Source organism: Peromyscus californicus, unplaced genomic scaffold (assembly GCF_007827085.1).
Source record: "Peromyscus californicus insignis strain IS unplaced genomic scaffold, ASM782708v3 Scaffold_6__1_contigs__length_162567912, whole genome shotgun sequence".
NCBI lineage: Eukaryota > Metazoa > Chordata > Mammalia > Rodentia > Cricetidae > Peromyscus > Peromyscus californicus.
This window is the reverse complement of record NW_026294584.1, coordinates 2434237-2441218: the sequence shown is the minus strand read 5'-3', so window position 1 is coordinate 2441218 and position 6982 is coordinate 2434237.

The following is a 6982-nucleotide window of genomic DNA, read 5'->3' as shown; positions in this document are numbered from 1 at the left end:
GGGCAGATCAGGCACGCCTGGGCTGCCAGTTTACCCATGGAGCTCCACTCCACGCACTGTGTATGGAAAGCCACAGGGACGCACAAGAATCATGAGTCCTAAGCTCACCTGTACCCACACAGCCGGGACAGGCAGCTGCAGAACAGACCGAAGGGGAGTGGGGTGGCGGGGGAGTTAAACGCAGTTCCTTGCCACTCGCCTGCCTCTTACCTGGGTGCTCTCTCCTCCTGGAAAAGCCGACAGTCTTTTCTTTTGTATTCTACGTAACTTAGGATAACAAAGAAAGGAGTAAGGAGAACAAGAGTAGGGCAAATGATAACGGATCACACTTTATTAGTTATCTCCAAATCAAAGAGTAACTTTTCAAGTGAGAAAATTATAGGAATTACAATGTAATGGCAGGAAGATCAGGTCCCAACAAGAAACCGAGGTAAGCAATGTGTTCTTGTTTCCCTCTCCTGGTCTGGTAATCCAATAGTCTTTGGCTACTTGAGAAAGGTGTGAGGATCACTTTTTATCTCAGCTTGGCCACAGAAACTCACATTTCAGCTACAATCGAGGTGATTATCTTTATTCCTTCTGACGCCTTCCTTCCCTACCCCACAATCGCAGATCACGTCTAGGCAATTTCAAGAGGCTATTAAACACTGGCATGGATACCCAGAGAAGAGATGTTATCATCCCTGGGGGCCTTTCAGAACAGCTGATCAACACAGATAGGCAGAGTTTCACCCATCAAGAGAGACGGGGAGCTGAGAACTCAGCAAAGCATTGTGGGAGTAGAGAGGGAGAAGGCATAGCCCTGTGCCTTGATACAGCGAAGCCTGGCTTGGACCACTAGTCTGAAATGCACGTGTATGCATGGTGAGCACTTGGTGGGTGCTGTGCTGGTGCAGGCTGTGTATGATGGGGATTTTGAGGCTTGCTTCTGTGAACAGGGACAGGGCCTCAGGTCAGTTTTTGGTGATCTTCTGTCTTGACTGGACATTAGTATTTCTTCAAAAAAAAAAAAAAAAACCCAAAAAACAAAAACTAGAGATACCTGGGGTGCCAGGCCAATAAAATGAGACAATATTTGCTTCAAAAATAATATTTTAAAGTAAACTCTTAAGCAATCCAAGCACAATGGAATTCTATATAGTGTATGAGAGCCACTGGTCTTTACACTATCCTACTGTTCCATCCAGTGTGACAATTTACCCAAATGAATGTGCCTAGTTAGATTAAAGCCATGACCTCCATGGGTTTACTCATCCAGTGACTTCTACCCATGACATGTGAGAGTTGACCATTAGTTGTTTACCTGCCATTAAGGACAGTGTTAAATCAAAACTGATGGATCTCTAAAAATAGTCTGAGCCTGATCTAAGTTAAAAGCTGAGAGTAAGCTCTGGTATGTTCTCACGCTTTCCTTCCAAGGTGGTGTGTGGTCCTGGCCTACAGAAAACGTAAGGATTCCTTTGGTTCAGGCACAATCTGTTGCTACCTATGACCTGCTTGTAAGTATTTCCAGGAGGTCTTTTACTCACCCAGATCCAATGTATAGCACAAGGGGCAGGGGATGACAATCCAGCTGGGAGCTCCAGGCACAGGACAGTAAACTGTGGTCCGGGCTGAGGGCTAGAAAAGGGACAGTACACCGTCCCCTGCGCAAAGAAGAAAGGAAAATTAAGCCAGAATTCTCCAGTTTGTTCTATGAAGGGAAGGATGCACAGGATACTTTGTACTCTTTTTATCCATGACTTTTTTCTTAAACTGTATTTATTTGTTTTAAAGTGTCTTTATTTTGTGTGTATGTGGGGGTGGGGTGTGCCATTGCACACACCTAGAAGTTAGAGGGCGACCTGAGAGAGCCGGTTCTCTACCATACAACTCCAGGGGTCAGATTTGGCTAGCAGGCTTGGTGGCAACTCTCTTTACCTGCTGCACCATCTCTTCAGCCTTATTCATTCACAATTAACCCATTCCCTTCCAAGACAGACTGTTAGCACAGTGGTTTATGTGGCATATGATACTTAAAGATATAAGAAACCAGAATGAATATTTTTCTTTTCTTTTTTTTTTTTTTTTTTTGGTTTTTCGAGACAGGGTTTCTCTGTGTAGTTTTGGTGCCTGTCCTGGATCTCGCTCTGTAGACCAGGCTGGCCTTGAACTCACAGAGATCTGCCTGGCTCTGCCTCCCCAGTGCTGGGATTAAAGGCGTGTGCCACCGCTGCCCAGCATGAATATTTTTCTTAAAGAGAAACTGTGAGGGTGTGTGAGACAAAGTTCAGTGAGTGTGTGTGTGTGTGTGTGTGTGTGTGTGTGTGTTATTGTGTATCAAACGCAGAGCTTTGCACTAATTAGAGAAGTACTCTACCACGCACTTACATCCCTAGATCCCTTTCTTTAGTTATTTTAAGATGGGGTCTCCTAAATTATCAAACTTGTGATACTTTTGTCTCAGCTTCCAGAGTATCTGGGCTTATAGGCTTGAGCTATCAGGCTGAAATTCACATTTTCAACTCGATCATTCTTATACTCATAAGGACAGAGCTGTGTATGAGAAACTGTTCTCAATTGGAGCATCAGTACAGGAACAAATCTTTTAGGGAGCTTTTTTTTTTCTTGAGGAGAGCAATAAAAATAGAGGAATGGGGGAGTTGGCTGTGGTGGCACACACTTGTAGTACCAGCACTTGGGGGCTGGAGGGGAGGGCAACAGTTTCCAGATCTGTCTCAGTTACATAGTGAATTCAAGGCTAGCCTAGGATACATGAGATCTGGTGGTGGTGGGATATTTTTAACATAAAGAGTGATCTTGCTCAATTACCAAATTCGTCAGCCTTTTTAGTCTGACAGACAGTACGACTGTTACACCCCATTCATAGAAGACTACTCCAGGGTCAGATTGCTCTTTTTGACAGTACATTAACTTGTATCTATTCAGTTGTGGAATTTTACCTACATCCTGGCTTCATGTCTATTTCCCTCTTACCATCTGACCTGTTTGATGTTCCATAACGTGGGCACCAGGAATTTTCTGGAAGGTATGCAATACTTTGAATGCATGCACAGTTTCCTAGAGATGAAATCCTGAGCATTGCCAGGCTTTGAAAAAGGCTTGCCACCACTGGTTTTCAAGGGTGACTCTGGCGGTTGTTAGTGTCTAGATCAAAAGATTTTACGTTAAATAGACTTAAAAGAATTCAGGAGGGGCTGAGGTCATAGCTCAATAGAGTGCTTACTTAACATACAGGAAGCGCTGGGTTTGATCCCCAAAGCTGCAAAAGCTGGGCATGGTGGTGTACCCCTGTAATCCCAGCATTAGAAAGGTGTAAGTGAGTGATTCTTGGTTACATAGTTGGAAACCAGTCTTGGCTACACGAGACTGTGTCTCAAAAAATAAAATAAAACATCTCATGAAATTGGGACTTACACAAAACTATAGTGTGGAGACCCTGGAAGAGTAAATGTATCCATTTTGATTTTGTTTCGAGAGTTCACTAGTTGGAAAGCAAAGAAAAGACATAATTTCCTCACTTTCCCCATGGATTTTAACTGTATTAATGGCAATGCAAACATCAGGGTATATCCTAGAAAACTCTTTTCTTTAGAATCATTGACACATGCAAGGGCAAAACAAAACAAAACAAAACAAAACAAAAAACCAAAACCTATTACAGGATACATTAGAATATCCAGAAGACATTGCAAATAAGCTGGAAACCGATTTGGACTGTCAATCAAATAGACCATGCAAGCTTGCATCAACACCTTCCTACTCAGCCAAGAAGGAAGTTCCCCAGTCTTCACCCCTCAACTCTTAGCAGAGCACCTATATACAGAAGTCATTGAAATACTTGGATTGAGTCAATTCTTTGGTATCACTCATAAATTAATGAGGACCGTGTAACTCTGTCTAGTTTCAGAGTAGTTAAAGAGAGAACAAGGCCATGCTGTGCGACAGAATGGGGCTCCTGGTGTTACTTAACAACCCAGAAACCTGTCCAGCAGTGCACTTAAGCTATCATCAGTCAGGGCAACCTTACCCAGGAATCCTTTACCCGTAATTCATTTCCTCCACTTGCTAAGGTCTTCTGATGCAAGGCGATTCTCTGCTCCCATAGTTAGAAGTGTGTTTCAGCCGGGGCTACAGCTCATTGTGGGGGCTTGCTATGCCCTCGGTTTGGCTCCCCAGCCCCCACCTCCCCCACAAATTCACATTTTATTTTTTTCAATGCCTAGACTTTCTATTGCATGTTTCAGAGTTTCCTCCATTTCCACACCCTGTTAGTACCTAAGCCTGCCAGTGCATTTAACCTATATCCTGCATCCCAGGAAAACAATGAATGAGGACCAACCCATTTGTAGATGTCAATGTCGTATCATATCAAAGTGTTGGACACTCCTGGTAGAAAATACATTGATATCCAATGCATACAATCCCCAGTTTTCCAATAGGAAACAGCTGAATCTTCCCCCAAACTGCCATTTTTGGTTGTTGTTGACTCTCCATTGTTATTACTGTTTACTTCTAGTTCCATTGGCACCACAAGACCCCACTTCATGGCTGACCGGGGATCTGCCGGCAGATCCTGGCAGTCTTCCTATCTTAGCATGCTAAATTCACCAAGAATGTCCAGCTTGTGTCCTGGGCAAAGACTGGCCCATGAGCAAGCTAAAGGAGGCAGAGTTACTACCAGTAAAGTTGGTTTTACGCTAAGGGCTCCTACCAACTATGAACACTGCCAAGCCACTGCAGCAGAGCACCTGCTGTCTCAGTGATTTGGTGAGCAAAGGAGACCAACACCACATTTCAGGGTAGGAAAGCTCATAGCAACCCACTTTGCTAACTGGGAAGTGGAAGGCAGAGGTCCATGCTTTATTTAGTGCCTAGCAGAGGGGTCCACTCCTGGAACCCAGGAACCCAGAATAAGCAGATGCTAGCAGAGTCCACCCGATTAAACTGGAGGTAGCTGGTCTCCAGAGTGGACATGAGGCTTTGCTTTGTTAAAGTTTTATGTGTATACAAACAGGCTAAAGCCAAGAGGGTCCCTGGATGCTGGCCACAGCGAGTCAAGCACAAGACAAAGCCAGCCCAGGGTGTACTGGAACCGATGAAAACAAGGTGAGCATCAAGGAGGCCTCAAAAGGTCCCTCCTGACAAAGCATCCCGAAGCAGCTGAGAAGGGAAAGGGGAGGTTGTAGATGAAAGCGCTTCTTTATAACCTTACTCTGCAGGGGTTGGGAACTTGAGGCACATAGGCAAGTCAGATGAACTGGCCATTAGCGGGAAAAGAGAACAAGAGTCAGGTAGAGGTACAGATCTGTAGGAGTGGCGGTGACAGGCAGAGTCCCGGGTCTGGTGGGTCCGAGGTCCCCTCCGGAGCGCCCGGGACCCTGGCCACCCGCGTACTCACCGGCGCTGCCCGGGGCTGCGCTGGGCGGAGCCGCCACTGCGGTGCACACCACTCTGCTGCCTCGGTGCGAGCTCTCGGAGGAGGCGCGGGTGGCCCGCGGTAGTGCAGCAGTAACTCGAGCCGCCCCGCCTCGGAGCCCGGGATCCGGGCTTCCTTGCTCTCCACAGGCCTCCCCGCAAACACCCAGAACTTTCTAAGATGCTCTGGGAAACTTAGACCTGGGTAAAATTACCCACAGACACACGGTTACTGGGCCGACTCTTGCTTTCATGCCCACATGGCGAGTTTGTCAGTGAAGGTTTTGAATAGGTTTGAGGAGGCTGCAGGGGCATTCAATAGAAAGCGTGGCTTGGTATTGTGTAAATGAAAAAAGTTTACTCATTTGCTGACTCGGGCTTTGGACCATTCTAAACTTTCGGGAATGCTGAATGACAATTGAAGGCGTTTTTCTTTAAGCTTTGATGGACACTTGACTTGCAAATAGTGACTCTGGTGTACGGGGTAGCAGGTTGTTTTGCAGGCACAGGAGTCAGAATTTACAAACCAGCTGTTAGGTTTCAACCCGATTACATGTTATTGGTACAAAGAAAGAGGATGAAGGGAAAGGAGGAACGGAAGAGAACGGCGGGAGAAGTAAGCGGTCTGTTTAGTTTACAACAGCTAGGATTTGCGAGCCCGGGCGAATGCCAGTATCCAACACCGGGAGGGGAGGAAATGATTTCTATGTACAGCTCACTCTGCTTCTGTGGTTTAGCAAAGCTTACGATTGGTTCATTGGGAACACTTCTTTTTTTTGACTTGTGCATTTCTGAGGTCGCATGTTGTAGCGGCATGTGACGAGCCAACTGTCTGGCAGCCCTTTTAAAGCTGAAAAGAGCACTCAGAGACATCAGTTGCTGCTCACAAGAAAACCAGCATGCCCAGCGGAGGCCCGGGGTAGCTGAAGGCTGGGATGCTTTATCAGAGGAAGGGCTGCAAATCCCTGTTCCACAGGAGGGCGCTCCACTCAAGCTCACCAGGGCTACACGCCGCCAGCCAGCGGGTGCTCCTGGAATCTGGGAATGCTGTAAAACAGGGTTTTTCCCTCACGCTTTTGGCCACTTCAGAACAAATCCTTAGGGAAAAGTTTTCTAAAGAGAAATTGGCTGTTGGGACATTCATTCTTGCTGTCAACTATTTGGAATTTGGCCTTTGTCCCATATATGCCCTGTAACTTAATGCTTCTGAAGCTATCACTGCATACGCAGCACCTATGGCCCTAGTTAACGAAGGTGGGTTGGATTTAGTGGGTCTGTAGGGAAACCGAAGGGGAGCATGTCTACACCCCACCCCACTTCGATACATCCAGGCTGTTAGCCAAATTTGTGTAGGCACTGTTGTAGATGGATGGGTTAAAAACTACTTCTGGGGACAGCACCCAGGAACCTAAAATAATCATTAACAATAGTGACACCATTCACCATAATGCAGGTATATATTTGGTTCAGAGATGTTTGTAGTTAGTTTTAGGCACTGCTCTCTCTCCCATCTTTGGGGGCTTGCTTTTTAAATAAAAGATTTATTTTTTATTTTTATTTAAGG